Below are 16,617 nucleotides of genomic sequence, written 5' to 3'. Positions count from 1 at the left end.
TACAAGTTGTCATTTCAGGCATACTGAAGGAAATTGTATGTGATACCTCAGCATCCACGCCATTCCAGCTTTCCTTACACTACAGAGCTTGTGTTTCCCCATCCCAAGCTAAAAGGGAGAGATAAATGTGATTTAAATTAATAGGTGCTACCAAATAACTCCTCGGCTGGTAAACGATGCATTCATCAGATACAGACAGCCAATATCCTGTGATTCATGGCACTCTTTACCACGTGAAGGGTGCCAACAAAAATTGTTATTACTTTTTAATAAAGTGTACCAGTCACTAATCCTCTCATTTATCAGTGGAAGGCAGTTGGTATGGAGGAAGTCAGTGTGAACCGGTGTGCCTGGTTGCTCTGATGAAGAGGAATGGGAACTGTATGAATGAAAGTGTATTTAATGTAGAGTGCTCCTTTACAATGCAACCTTTAATATGGAAGCGTCAAAAAGTCGGGTAATGGTAGGCATCACTATTAATAAATACTTATAAAATTTCACCCATAAAACGAACAAACATTTTTTTTCTTACACTGGTGCTGTTTTTATATGAGCTACATGCAAAATAATGGTTGTCACATAGATTGTTACAACTGCTTTTTACTGACAGGATATTATGGTAATCCCACTGAAATGTTGGAGGATAAAGCATTTTGGTTTAAGTTAAACCTGAGCCCCAGCCCCCTTTTATTGTTTTACTGGAAAGGTTTTGTCAGCAACATCCCACTTATCTATCTATCCACCCATCCATTTTCTACTGTTTTTTCCTTTTTTAACTTAGGTTTAGGGGTACTGGCGCCTATAGTTGACAATGACAGCTTGTAACTCTATTTAATCATTTTAATATCTGTCTTTTTTACTTTTACCTCATTGATGTAGCTCAGTTGCTCTTCTGTTTTATGTTTTTGGGGAGTTTTTTTGTTTGTTTTCAGGTGGCAAATCTGCCCAATCATTGATAACGATGTTGACCTGATTGCAACTGTGCTTCCAAAGTCAGTGACAAGAAAACACAACAAACCTTGCTGTTTGTTGCTATATTTTGCCACAGGGGTTCTTCACCAGCAGAGAGCAGACCACTGAAGACAAACAATGTTGGTGCCTCATCAGCTTCATAGACTGAATATTAGACAAGTTTGATTAATCAACCAGTAATCATTTTAGTAAATAATAATTGGAAAACTTGCCATATTGCTTATGAGACATTGCAAATATGTCCCATTTGTTAAAGTTCAACCATAAAAAGCAGTGACCTGTGGTAGTGGACTTGCTGCCCATTCAAAGATATATTTTATTATTCCATGCTGACATTGTATGCTTCCGTTTTTGTGTTGTTATTCCAAAGTTTTATTTTTCCCATTAGTCTCTTCAGGACACGAATACACCACAATATGTTTCACTACGCAAGATTGTTTAATTTTTGAATACTAAACAATTATTTGATTTAACAACTTCTAAATACAAAAATGGATTGTTTGAATTGAATGTTTGAAAAGTCAAATATCTGACTGCTGACTCACTGACTGTGAGGTGTAATTGATGTTGGTTTCACAGCACACATATTTCCTAGGATTATGTCCAGTGTGTACACAGAATAAAGTAAAAGCACCACCCACCACCTCAGGATAAAGCCATCACTGTGAGGTACAGTGATTAAAGACTGTGTCTTGACCTTGTATCCTGGACTGAGATAAACCCTCCAAAATTCCTAAAACAAACAAGCCGCAGCTCTGTTAATTTAGCCCTCCAGCAGAAGCAGCGAGGCTGTTGAGGCAGCCACAGATGATTCCTCTTGTGTATGGGCCAATGTTAAGCTTCAAGAACAGGTAACAGTCAATCCATTAACCTTAGCTTTTAGTGGGCGCTTCATGTCACTACCTCTGAGTCTTGCACACACATACAAATGTGCACACTGCCATGTGGACACAAACACATCTACACTTACACACACACACACACACACACCCTTCCCTGCCTTGATACATTTTTTTAATCGTTGCTATGCAAAGACTTGAAAAGGTCAGTGCAGCTCCTCTTGACATTGACTCTGCCATCGTAATAATGAGCTCTTTTCCTTTTCTTTCCTCCAACTTTAACAATACCTTATCACTAAGCCTGAAGCCATCCATCCACCTCTCATATATTGGCCAGCTATGGTCACAAATCACACAGCTGCACATATTTAAATACATTCAAAGGGACCTAAACATCCAAACAATCTCAAGAACATAGCATACAGTGGACACAGTGGAAATAGAGATACATGCACATAGATAAATACACACACACACACACACACACACACACACATGCAGGCTCACAAACCCCTTTCCCACCCTCCCAGCCCCCATCCCTTTAGGCCTAAGTGGGTGTCAGCAGCCATCTTCAGCTAGGTAATATGAAAGGGCTTCCAAAGGCAGGGGTCATGTTAAATTGTAACGCAAATGTTATTCCTCAATTATCCTTCTGGGGGAAATGTCAACTGCTTCAGGAGGAATTAGACTGGGCCCAAAGACCGTGTGTGTGTCTATGTGTGTGCTGCCTCAGGCCAAAGAGTGAAGTGACTGTTCACTCTTCCACTCTTGTCCCCACTACTGTGCACAGCGCACACAGCCACTCCACAGACTAATTAAAAAAAGTATTTGTGAATTATAAAAGCTTTGTTAAGATGGAGAGATAAATATATCCTGTTTTTAAGTCTTCATATGGGCTGTTACAGAGACATTAGACTATTTTTACAGTAATGTAATTAAATAAAATTAATTGAAACATGTAGCTGTATTAAATCTGTGTATTCTAAACCACAAACCCTAATTTTTCTCCATATAGTTTGTTATTTAAATAAGTTATTTCAGATTTCATTGGAAAAGTATGCTTCCCTTTGCTGATTTTGGGAATGTTCAAACATACCAGTAAGAACCGGGTCAGCATTTTTTTCTTGGTTATTTTCAGATGAATACCCTATCCCATGAATTCTTGTGGTGGCTGCCCAGTTGGGACCTGGGGAGTTTATCAAATGAATTTAATGAAAAACTCTCCTTTGACTGGCAGCTGAATGCCAAAGCTAACAATGAGGGGTCAGAAGTGAAACTACTATTGCCCTTTTCCAGTGGCCTCCTCTGACTGCCTCAGTGGATATTACAAGTTACCACATTTATATTTGCAATAACAAATTGACTCCAAATGGTCTAAGTGGGGATCAAGACCTGGCTGGAAATTTGCAGTGCCTTTAGGAAATCAGTTTGTGGACCTTTGTGGAAATAAGGGGTCTAAAACTAAAACCCAAGGGTACACAAGGCCAAAGAAAGACACACATGTGCTTATTATATCTCTGCTCAGTTTATGCTTTTACAAACAGTTTTTTAGAATATTTATGCACATTCAAAGCACAGATGTACAGTGTATCTGGAAACTACTCACAATGCTTCACTTGTTAAACATTTTGTCGTGTTACAAAATGGATTAAAATATTTTTTACCTCAAAATTCTGCATACAATACTCCATAATGGCAAAGGGAGAAAGGTCTGCTTGAAAGTCTTGCAAATGTATTAAAAACAAACACACAGACACACACACAAAGTATTCACAGTCTTTACTCAATACTTAATACTTTACTCAGTGCAACTTTGGCAGCGATTACATGGCCAGGTCTTTATGAGTATGATGCTACAAGCTTGGCACACGTTTCCTAGTTTTCGGGAGTTTCTCCAATTTTTCTTTCAGAACATTTCAAGCTCCATCAGCTTGGATGTGAAGCATCAGTACACAGCTATTTTCAGATCTCTCTAGAAATGTTCAATAAGGTTTAAATCTGGGCTTTGGCTAGGGCACTCAAGGACATTTACAGGGTGGTCCTGAAGCCACTCCTTTGTTATCTTCGCTGTGTGCTTAGAGTTGCTGTCCTGTTGCAAGATTAGCCTTCACCCTAGTCTAATTTTCAGAGCACTCTGGGACAGGTTATCGTCAAGGATGTTTCTGTCCATTGCTGCATTTAGTTTTCCGACGACCCTGAGTAGTCTTCCACTTCCTGCTGCCAAAAAGCATCCCCACAGCATGATGTTGCCACCATTCTGCTTTATTGTTGGGATGGTATTGACCAGGAGATAAGTGGTGCCTGGTTTCCTCCAGACATGACACTTGGTATTAGTAAGAGTTAGGTAAGAGTTCAATCTTTGTTTGGTCGGACCAGAGAATTTTGTGTCTCGTGATCTGAGAGTCCTTCAGGTGTCTTTTGACAAACTCCAGGCAGGCTGTCATAAGCCTTTTACTGTTTTTGTATGGCCACTCTAACATACAGGCCTGACTGGTGGAATGTTGCAGAAACGGCTGACCTTCTGGAAGGTTCTTCATAGACAAATGCTGGAGCTCTGTCAAATGACCATGGTGTTCTTGGTCACCTCCTTGATTAAGGCCCTTGTACCACAATTGCTCAGATTAGCCAGGTGGCCAGTTCTAAGAAAAGGCCTGGTGCTTAGAAACTACTTCCATTTATGGGTGATGGAGGCCACTGTGGTCACTGAGAATTTCCATACTCAGAAAATTGTCTATACCTTTCTCTAGATGTCTACAGACATTTGATTTCCTTGGTTTGTACCTTGGCATACATTGTCAGCTATGGGATCTTATTTAGACAGGTGTTTTTTCTTTCCAAATCATGTCCAGTTAATTACATTTACCACAGGTCAACTCCAGTTAACCCTTTAAGACCTACCATAGAACCAAGTCCGCCAGAGCTTATATTATATTTTTACATGCTGTAGTGCCATTTTTGGGAGCATTTCAAGTTGATATACATCAATACAACCATTATAGCCCAAAATTTGATAATATGTATGCATTAAGTGCATAGTAATTACATAAATTGCAAAAAAGTGCAATAAACTACAAAAAAATTGAAAATCGTTTTTGTTTTTTTAACATATATTTCTAGTTAGAAAAATTTAAGAGGCTTATCCCTCAAAACTGTAAATACAAAAAAGTTGCACAAAATAGTTTCCCACCACAGGAAATTTATTTTGAGTGTCTTCATAGTTTTATTTTTGAAATACACCAATTTTTATATACTGCAGGAAAAACGAAAATAAATATTATAGTGCAAATTTGCAAAAAAGCAGCATATGCATCAAAATAAACTATTTCCAGCAGTGCAATTTGAGTTCTAAGCATCCCAGAAACGACACAGAAAGTCATAAAGTCAAAGATAACTTTTTAAAAAGAAACAGTATAGGCTCTAAGGCCCTGATAATAAAAAAACTACATTTCCGCGAAAATGACGTCACTTCCGGTTTGGGGCAGGTAATGGCGGACATGCGAAAGTTCACACTGACGTCTATTCCAACGTAGGAAGTGTTATGAACAGCTGATCAGATCGGCAAAGCGTGTTTCTGGAATATTATGTTTTTGTTGCTGCAAGTGCTTTTTATGCAGTTTTTGCAAAGCTATATGTGGAAGGAAACCGTGACCTAGGACAAGCTGATAGCATAAGATGTAAGTAAAACTCCTCCGGTTTCATATGCAAAAAAAATTATTGCTCTAGCTTACATGGTTGCAGTGCTACCAGCATTTAAAAATAGTTACGCAAAACGGAGCGTGCAGCTCCGACCGGTTTTAAAGGGTTAAGTTGTAGAAACATCTGACAGATGAACAGTGGAAGCAGGAGGTTAAATTTGAGTGTCATGACAAAGGCTGTAAATACTTATGTATTTGTTGTACTTTTGTTTTTTATCTTTAATTTGCCGTTTGCCAGAATTTCAAGCATACTTTTTTCACTTTGTCATTATGGGGTATTGTGTGTAGAATTTTGAAGTGAAAAATACATGTAATTTTGTAATTTTGTACATGTAATTACATGTAATTTTAGAATAAGACTAACATGACAAAATGTCAAACAAGTGAACTGCTGTAAACACTTTCATGCTTACGCATTTTCTCTTTTCTGAATATACACTTTCTGGTCAATTTGTAAGATATACCTGTTCAACTGCCCTTGAATTATATACACTGTTTCTAATAATCTAATCTTACAGAGAGATGTAGACATGGTCAAGTCAACCTGCTGAAGTTATCACTAAGCATCAGAGTAAGGAGAAAAGTAATTGAAGTGATTTTGAATGTTTGTTAATAGCCGGATGGACTCGTCTATGTATTACATTTCAGAAACTGCTTATCTACTAGAATTTTCCCACACCACCATTTCTAGGGTCCAAAAACAAGTAAATATCTAATCGGAGCAGCTCCGTGGACAGGTTTCTTGAAGATGATGATGAGTTTGCTGTACCCCGCATGGACTAGAATTCAATTCAGTAGAGCAACTTTGGGATGTGATAAAATGGGAGATTTGCATCATGGATGTGTTGCCTAAAAGTCTGCACCGTGTGATCCAGTCATGTAAATATGGACCAGAATCTCTGAGGAATGTTTACAGAACCTTGTTAAGTCTATAAAACAAAGGATTAAAGCAGTTTTAAAGGCAAAAAAGAGCCCAACCCATGTACCCGAACTGGGTGAGTGTATATAAAATTACATCCATACAACTTTGACTACCTTCACACAAAACAGTTTCAGTTATTACAGATAATCAGTGCTTTAAAGTGAACAGTTTATGAAATCCCATTTCCACTCAATTGACAAAGCAGATTTGATATCCGTCTTTTAATATAGAGCTATTGCTCAATGAATATAGTGCACGCATGTTCCATTAAACAGAAGCCACAAAGAAACGTAATCAAAGTGCCCTAAAAATGGGCTTAAGAATCATAATTGAAAAAAAAAAGAGCTTATAACACAGTCTCCTGTGACTAATAGCTAAATAATAGTAATTATGATCATCTTGCTACAGCCAGATTTCTGTCAGAGACAGATTTTTTTCAGCACTATCCTATCTTCTCGCTTTTATTCTGTCTTTCACGTCATTTTTCTTATCACTCCCTTCTATTGTAAGCACCGTTGGTTTCGTCCCCATGGCTACAGCCGATGGTATCGTGTTATCATTGTAATAAAACTAAAGTGCTGAGCAGGAAATTGAAAGTGTATTCGTACAGGAAATAACAGTGCTCCGTCATAATCTACAGTCAAAAACATGTGTTCATCCACATATTGTGTCTTTATCTGATGACGGAGAATACGGCGTGGTCAGCCATCTTTTTTTTCTTCTTCTATCTTTCCTGTTCTATTGTTTTTCATCATTCTCATTCATATACATTTTGACCAATCAGGGCTTAATATGGCAAATGATGAGACTGCAGTATAAGCCTAAATCACCTCTCAAACACTTGTACAGATTTTTCTGCACTAAGTTTAAGTTTAATATAAAGCAGCAGATCTTTGAAATAAGCGACTGTTGAACATGTAAGCTTTTCTGAGAGTGTGAAATATTAATGCTGCACCTCAGACCAAAGTTACTTTAAAGGTTAGAAACTTAACCAAAATACCATATTCATTTAATTACATTGTGACTGCTTTTGAACGTAAACGTAAAAGAGTTCTGTTGTTGCCGTTATGTAACTGCAGCAGTGTGACAGTGTAAAATTAAAATAAAAAATACTGCACACTGAAATTAACTATAAGCTGTTAAAATGAAACAATATAAAAACGTGACGATAGATAACAGAAACTTCTTGTTTTAGAATAATAGAAATTGTAACTTTCATATTTGGTGGTAAACCATTTAACCTTGTTTTTCTTCCAAAGATAGAAACCACCTCCCAAAACAGGTTCCTGGATCTCACGTGTTCCTCTTATCTGACTGAGTGGGAATGAAAGAGAGTGAGGTAGCTGACACAAGGCCGCCCTCTGTCTGAAGTAACCGAAAACACCCTCTACTGTAAATGCTTTATACAGATATTTTTCAAATGGTCTGAGCTTGTATGTATGTGTGCCTTTCTAGCAATGTTCACAGTGTGAGTGAATGGGGGGACTCTCATTTGCACAGAAGGGAACTCCACTGTTGAGCCTATAATGACTAATATGATTTAGTAATGAATATAAAGTTAATCAGGGACCAAGAAACCAGAAGGATGCTTTGAAACTCAATTTGCAACACATTCTAAAGAGAGTGGCCCAGACAGTTATGTTATATAGGCCAGTAAATATAGTAGATCAAACACCAAGAACAAGCTAAACAAGGCAAGGTAAAGGGGAGGCTATGATAAAGAGAAGGCTCATAAAATGTGTCCTATCCTTTTGTCTTTCACTAGTGACATATGGGTCACTGATTGACTGATGCAGTGCGGTATTAGCAAAGTTACTGAAGAATCACAGAAACATAAAGCAAAAATTCCAAAATTCCAATTTCCATTAAATTAATTACAAGACCACCCGGAGCTATATTCAAACTCAGATTGGCTAGAGCAACATATATAGACTCGCTCGCTTTCTCTCTCTGCTATTCTCTGTATCGTTCTCTTGCTAATCTACACATTGCTTCTGTCGTCTCTCTCCCTCTCTCTCACACACGCACACACAGGTCTACCCCACTAACTGATGTAAATGGAAAGAGTAAAGGAGGCTTGGTGAGGGTTGACCTTGTAATATCAGGGGCAGCTCACCCCAATTAATCACAAGATCCTTGCCCAGATGCTTCAAGCTAATAAACAGCACTCTGAATCAAAAAGTCCCTGCAGTTGTACAGCCACTCCAATGATTGCACCCCCTGCCCAAGATTAAAGCCCACTGTGAATTGAGAAAGGGCAAGTGGCACTTCTAACAATCCAGGGTGGCAAGATGAGTTAGTTAGAGGCAGATGAGAAGCCCATGGAAGCTTTTTTTTCCTCACATTTAAGCATTTTACTGCAAATTGCATGTCAAATTACCCTTGCAGTGAAATACCCTTAATGATTCCTTCTTTTCTTCTGTAAATAGTAATTTTCCATCCATTTCTTACCCTGTAATACTTACTGGGGGATTTTAGGGATTATGGGAACAAAATTATTTCACACATTTTAAAAGGATTATTTTCACAATGTGGGACATGTCAGTCTAGTGTGCGATATACAATGGCCTCTCTGTGATACAATTTGAAAAACACTACGAAAGCGCAGACAATTGAACCTGGTGAATGGCACACACAATATTAGGAGCTACAATGCGTTCATAACATAATTACATTGTATATGGCATAAACTCTGACATTTGAAAAGAAGGCAACAATGTGGTATTAAGGTGTGGAACATACATGCCTCTGTGTATATGTGTCTGCGTGAAGCTACTAACCTTGCGTTAGTAATTTCACGGAATATTTGAAAGGTTAACATCTCTGATTGCAATGTGCCATGGCGGCTGGTGTTTGACGTATGGTAATTCGCAATTCCTACACGTTGGGGCCTCTGAGACTGTTAAGTCTATGATGTGGAGTCGTTCCTCTGTTCCTTAATCCACGCTTGTCTCTCTACCTCTGTGTTTATCTGAAACTTTAGCTGAAAACAAAGCAATCAACTCTGTGAGGAAAACAATCTAATCAAGGGTATTTTGAACCTGAACAATCTTGTAAATCAAGATTTTCTTTCTGTATCATCTTAGTTAATAGTGACATAGAAATGTCTGAGGAAATCAAGAGCTGGACTGCTTAATATAGGAAAGTGCAGCAGGTGTCCTGTTCAAGCTGTTCCTGGAGTTCATGCTGTGCAAAAAATGTTCTAAAAAAAGAGCAGGTTCATTGAACTTGAACATGTTTTCTGCGAACAGAAATATATTTGCAACTAAAGGAATGTGACAGTCATTATACAGGTATGTTAAAGTCTCTGCACTGTAAATAACCATAGTGCATTTCAGCATGGCTAGAGTTCATAGTCACATGCATACTTCACTGACAAGCTGCATATTTTCTAGTCACCATGTGCAGGTAATACAGTACTGCACTGTAAGCTTAATGTTGAGTGTTGAAAGTACAAGTGTGGAAATTATCTTTTTAGTGTCCTATCCACTATCCACTAGGTAATCTTGCCACAGCTTGGTTGTTTTTTTGTTTGTTTTTTGGAGATTTACTTGTTGACCTATGCTAAATAGGCTATATATTTCATTTTATTTTAAAACCCTTTGTAAGCTTTCACCTCTGTATTTGTAATTCCGTATTTGCCATGGTCATATGATCTCCTGTTTTAAAATTCTAAATAACTTTATTCTTATAGGTTACATATCATTAGTAAATACCCATATCTGTTCATGAGAGTAGCATCCAGTGAATGATTAATTCCTAATGTGAAGATTTACCACAATTCCAAGTAAAAATTAAGACATTTTTATTTTTATTTATTTTTTTGTTTGTTGGAAACATTCCATGAAGTATTAAGCCAGCTTGTATACATGCGTATAGCTAACTCTTATGACGTGCGAACGGGGTATCCTTGGCTCATATTGTGAAGAAGAAAAAGAAAATGACAAACAGTCAGAGACAGGTCAGGACATAGAAATTTACATTAGGTAAGGGCAGCGAGTGTAAGCAAGAGGGAGTGTAGACAAGGGATTGTAGGTAATATGAAAGCAGATGGGAGGTGAAAGAGAGAGTCAACATCCTGGCCAGGATCCCAGGATGTACCAGCTGTTGCTGTAACTTCACCCCTCACGTCCCCTTTCTCCCTTCCACATCATCTTTTTTCACTGCCTCTTTTTTTTTAAAGCTCTTTAGGCCGGAAGATGTAAGCGCTCTTGACAAGTGCCTTCTTTTAAGTATCTGTCATATAACACAGAAGTTAAAAGAAACTGGTGAAATTCCTTAGCAAATTTAATAGACTGACACACACACATACATGAATATAAAAATATATAGTCTAAGATGTTACTGAATTATTTTAAATTTCAATCTTTTAAATATTGTCAAATTTTCAAGATGATAAAAATATTTTAAATAAAACAAAGAAGAATGAAGAAGGGATGAAAATATTGGCATTGGTCAATTACCTGCTACATTTCCTGTATACAATAAAAGTGCAAACAAACAAGGAAGCACAAATGAAAAGCAAGTAGCTGAACATAAGGAAACCAAGGAACTACTTGAAAAATTAATGAGCCACTATAAATGAAGTGGATCGCCAGCATTTGCATTGTGTGAGTGTGTGTGTGTGTGTGTGTGTGTGTGTCTCTGTGAACAGGTGGAGGCTGGTACAAAGAGCTCACATTTGGAACAAACACTGATGTCTGTGAAGCACGTTTATGTCTCCCTCACTCTCCTGCTCTCTCTCCAGTGTGAGTCACATCAAAGTCTGAGGCCTGTTGGCTTGACTTACACCTCATCCAATTAGTCGGCAGTATCTCAGCGACCCTAAAGAATAGCCGGTCCTTTTCGAGGCTCCGCCGTCACTTGATCCCGAGTAACACAACACCTCAGTATGCGGACACGCGCGCGTACACATAAACACACACACAAGCACCTGATACCTGCGGCTCATGGTGTAAAGATAAAATGAAGCAGCGAAAGGCAGTGGGCACAGACGTCAAAAGCATTAGTGAAACAAAAACACCTGCCCCCCGCCCCGTCCAAAAAAAAAAAAGAAAAAGAAAAGAGTAAAGGAGAGAGGGAGGAGAACAGAGCCAGGTACAAAATTGATGGCTCACAATACAGCCGGTATTGTAACAAAATGAATTTGTCGCCCTATTGTCTGTGACAAAAGGCCTAATTGAATTCAGGCCTCCTGTTCCTTGTCTGTTGCTCTTCTTGGCATGTTAAGTATCCTGCAAGATATGCTGATTCTCACTTGAACTGAATTATTTAGATGGGCAAGAAGCTGCTACTAAGCAAGGAGAAAAGAAAAGATCAGACCTGTGTGCACAGGTGTGTGTGTTGGAGTGTGTGCTTTTTTTTTTCGTGGGTGGGTTGGGGAGACATAAACATTGAACCTAATAAAATAGATGACAATTTATTACGAGTTAACAAATGCCACATTACAAACCCACATTCAATTTGAACATCATTTTATTTATTTATTTATTTATCACAGCTCCCTCACCAGATACCATGACACAGCATTATCAAGCTTGCAAGGACATCTCAGCTCTCTGTACCGCATGCCTGGAATCCAATTACTGGCCAGCAATTTATGCTGTATGAGGATACATTACTATTTCAATATTGAGATGTCAAATTACACACATGGCCTCTAATGCACTCTGGCAATCATAGCCTACTGCTCAGACTGCCAGCAACAAACCTGTCAGAGGACCTTGTCACAGGGGAAAGGAAATCTGATTCGTCCATATTCTCTCTTTCCTTCTCTCTCCCTCTCTTTTGGACCATGACTTCCTTCAGTTAACCAGCGCCACTGTGTTCTCTTTCGTCTGCTCCCTCTATATAGCTGGTGTTCCTTGGAGGGGTTTCATTGCCCAGAGCACCGTGGCAGGGCGATTGATGAGGAGGCCTCAATTCTCTGACAGTTGACATTTACCAGGAGACTCTCCTTGGCATGCCCACCGTGAACAAACAGACAACGAGACAGCTGGAAATGCCTCTGAAAAGAAAGGACAAAAATCCCCTGCACCACAGTAAAGGAGCAAGCTCCATTTAACAATAATTTAAACTATTTTTGTTTAAATTGTAAGCACATAGACTTTATCATGATCAGAAAATAATCAAAGATCACCAAACTGCTGCTTATTTATCATAAGAAAAGAAAATGCCTGAAAATCAACCAGAAAATCAAGTTCCCGCTTGCTCTTTTCTCCAGCGCTTACTGTATTGCTGTCTGAATTCTCCCTCGCTGCCTGTGTTAGTACCGAAAGTCTCAGCAGTGGACGTAGTACAAAAGCTGATGTGAGGGCTGGTTTACTTAGAAGAATGCTCACCCGGTGAACACAAAACAGAGATGGTTTCTGACATCTTGTGAAGTTGTCTCCGTCCCCGAGTATACCTTTGGGGAGAGAGAGCGGGTGGGGAGCGGCGGCAGCACTGAGACCATCAGGGCCGTCTTTACTTGCCAGGCACTGAATCTTTAATGCAGAAGGCCCCCACAAATGCATGGGCAGCATGGTGTTGTCACCCCGGCATATTTTATCACTGATCAAACATTAGTCGGCAGCTGTTGTAAACTTGTAGCTGTCTCGGTGGCAGTGGTGGTGACAGGCTCTGACACACTGCTGAGAGACTGAGGCCCAGCTGGCTGCTTTTACTTGCTTACATTCTGGCATTGTGTAAAAATAAATAAATAAAAGAGTGTCTCCTCCATCTCAAGCAGTTGACTCGCTCTAACTATCACTCATTTCCTCATTTGGTCCTTCTTTCTTTTATTCTTCTCTTACACTTTTGCTTGTACTTTTCTGTCACATGCTTGTTTGGTTGCATCTCCTCCCATTCCTCCTCCTCCTCCCTTACTTCTCTGTAGTGTCTTGTGATTTCCCCAACTGCATGTTTGGTGTCCCTGCAGTGTTACTGTATGTGTTGTACAGCTTACAATGGCTACCTGAGCGTGGGGAAAAAAGAAAAAAAGAATAAGCAGTAGTAGAGTTTTGGCAGGGCTCTGAAAGAAAACACACGGGGGGAATAGTTTGACAGCGCGAAGAAAGTGTGAACAAACTGTGACACGGCAAATATTGTGTGCATTTCAGTTGTGTTCCAAATGCAATTTTGAAGAAATTAGAAATTGGGATAGCTACTGTGCTTGTTTGAAATCTTACTCACCTAAAACAACTCATGTGCCATGTTTTAAGGTGTTTGGAATTCCTGTTAAAATGACCAGCAATCATATTCAGTGGGAGTTGTTGCTGCTAATCTAATGCTTTGATTGTCTAAAATCATTTATTATAAACGCCTATAAATGATTTGTTAGTGTTGTTCTCTGTATGAAAATTGCTTGCTTTTGTGTGGACATATTGTTAGAAGCATGTTTATTCAGAGTAAAACATCTTTCCAAGCAAATATATTAATATTTCATTGCTTCATTTATTATGTAAATTCTTCAACTGAATATTTCAGTAATTGGTTAGGACATGAGACCCCCCACACCCCCTCCATGTGTCTCTTTTGCACAAAGGCAGTGGTTGGACAGCTCACTGGAGGGAATTACCTTTTGGCTAGCACAAAATAATTTTTATTTCTAATTTATTTCATGACAACAGGCACACGCAAAGGGAGAGACCCTCAGCCAAGTGCCTTGTTGGCAAAGATTGATTACCCAATATCTAATTAGCTGAGATCCAATCACTTATTATGCAGAGTACGAGACAATCAGACTGAAGTCAACTGCCAGCCAATTGATTGATGACACCCCCAATCCAGCTTTTGTTTGGTCTAATGTCCTGACGCTTGTTACAACCACCAAAGCTCGCTCGGACAATGCAGTCTGTCACTCTGACGGTGAGTTGCCGGCCTCCTGTCTCATTTTTAGTTTACGTTTGTTTACAAGTGTGTGCGGTTTTGTGTAAGTGGACAACACTGGTATATACGTCTCTATTTGTGTGTGTTTTTCGTGGTGTGGAAATGTGTATTTGAAGACAACAAAAGATTTGTCAGGTTGTTGGCCCTATTAAAGACAGGTCTCCTCTTTTCACCCTGAGGGCAGTTGGTTTTTAGTGAAGGTTGAGAGGGGAAGGGGAGCCATATCGTGATTAAAAACAAGCAGTGATGAATGACACAGCAGTGACTTCTTTCAGCACAGCTCAGAAAAAATGTTTTTTTTTTTACAATTTAAAAAATACTTTAAAAAACTATGTATTAAATGGAGATTTAAATTATTTTTTAAAGATTATAGATTGATTTATTTGTGGGAAATCACATTCTTTTAATTTTTAAAAGTAGCGTCTTCTATTTTTTTTCCTGTCCTTTATTAAGATTTTTTTATTTTGGATTATTACAACCATAACAGATAAGACTGGGAGTGGACCAAGAGACCTGAGACCCAAGGGCACCCCAGCTCCCAGAAGGGGGCCGACAGAGCGGCCGCCGGGAGAAAGCCAGTATACACCCGAGCACCCAGCCCTGGACACTGAGAACTACCAATGCACAGGCAGGTGTGAGCACCAGCCACTGGCAGGAAGTTTGGCAGGGGGAAATAGCCCCGCACACCTGGGGAAGCCCGAGATAGAGGGGGAGTCTAAGACGAAAACTAGCCTCTTCTAAAGAAGACAGACTTTTGGACATGAGAAGGCTGTCAGCTATAATTGAAATGAGTGAAAAAAAATTATAATTCTGTCTGTAGGTCAAACACAAAATAGGGGTAGTTGTTGTGTTATGTTGAGCTTTTGTGCATGTCAGTATCCCTACTCAACTCTTTTTCAGTATACCTTGAGCAGTATACCACTGTTGCTTAACTATCTGCCCTGAGTCTAATACAGTCAGTTTAAAAAAGTGGTCTGTGGTATCTTAACTGTTGAATGCAGAGTATTTGCTTCCCCCTTTTACCAAGGAGAGCAGTTACATAAATATGTTTGTGCTTGCCCTTGATACATTAATTTTTACTGTATAGTAGAGAACTTTCTTAATGTTTCATCTGATGATTTTTGTGCTTTTTGCACAAAATGCAAAAAGCAGTTTCCCGTTTCTGTTTACTTAATAATTTCTTGTGGTTTTGTATGGTTGTTACTTAGCTTTTGCAGTTAATGGGCACAAATACTGTTAACTGAAGAAACAAATAATTTTTCCTTTAGTTATATCCAAGAAAAATGGTGTTCATTGTGTCAAAACGTAGTTTATTTGTGTTTGATTCAACTTTTATTTTTTCCTTTTAACAGCAAACAGTAGAGTGAAATGACAATTTGACAGCATTAAAAATGTATAGCAACTCAAGGGCCTCAGAGGTTTCCATTAGTAAATAAGGTCGGAAGCTCACATAAATGCACACACACACACATAGAGATGTGGAGGGTGGGGGGTGTTATCCAAAGCTGACATGTTCAAGGTTCAAGGCTGAAGGCCTCTGAGATCCAGCTGTAATTTATTGTGAGATATTCAGCATCTGATCTCAGTGACAGTAGCCTCTGGCTTTGTTCATAAGAGCTAAAATGTCTCTCTTCTGTGCTTGCTTCTGTGTAAGTGTAGTGCTTGTGCCCGTGCATTTTCTGCTTGTGCGTGAGAGGTCAGACGGTATGAAAGCAAGGGTGAAATTCTCTGACATACATCAAACAACTGAAGACAGATGCCTGGACAGTATTAATCAAAACTTTCCCATTTCCTAAAGAATTAATCATTAAATAATTAATTTGGCAGCTACAGGCAGCAGTTAAAGGGGGCTTGTGCCTTCCTGCTGGTTAGAATTAGTCCTTGTCGAGAGGCTAGATTGATATATTTATTATTTATCAGATTAATCATGGCTAGAGACATTAGGATCCACTGTCGAGATCATACCAGTTATAGCATAGGAGGGGGTGAGAGAAAGAAGGCTCAAACACATGAGAGAAAAAGGCAGGTGGCAGCTGTGTGCAGTGATTACAGTGCAAGGTGGTCAAGGATACACTTCCAGTCCTAGACACACGTATACACATTCACATGCACATGCACATTAATACAATGTAGAGAGAGGGGTGGAAGCCAGGACGTCTGTGTAGCCCCAAGCACTTTTTTTTTTTTGCTAAAGCCAGAGCAGCAGAAAGCAGTAGGAGGGGGAAGAGCAAAGATGCCTATGATACAACAGCTTTACAGAGGTCAGGGCAGATCCTAGGGTCATTTCTGTTCATATTAAATATTTGGGGAGTACCCCTGT

General features: G+C 39.1%; 1 long non-coding RNA gene across 2 annotated transcripts; it reads left to right on the top strand.

Moving 5' to 3' along the window:
* The first annotated feature begins 5,448 nt into the window (after positions 1 to 5,448).
* Positions 5,449 to 15,704, top strand: LOC109204060 (uncharacterized). Of its 2 annotated transcripts, none has more exons than XR_002063640.1 (2): positions 5,449 to 5,485; positions 14,785 to 15,704. It is a non-coding gene; the product is annotated as an uncharacterized LOC109204060 (long non-coding RNA). The 2 variants fall into 2 exon arrangements; XR_003222083.1 differs by lacking the exon at positions 5,449 to 5,485 and adding an exon at positions 13,970 to 14,276.
* The last annotated feature ends 913 nt before the right edge of the window (positions 15,705 to 16,617 follow it).

The sequence above is a fragment of the Oreochromis niloticus genome, linkage group LG11, assembly GCF_001858045.2.
Source record: "Oreochromis niloticus isolate F11D_XX linkage group LG11, O_niloticus_UMD_NMBU, whole genome shotgun sequence".
NCBI lineage: Eukaryota > Metazoa > Chordata > Actinopteri > Cichliformes > Cichlidae > Oreochromis > Oreochromis niloticus.
This window is presented reverse-complemented; position numbering and strand designations above follow the sequence as displayed.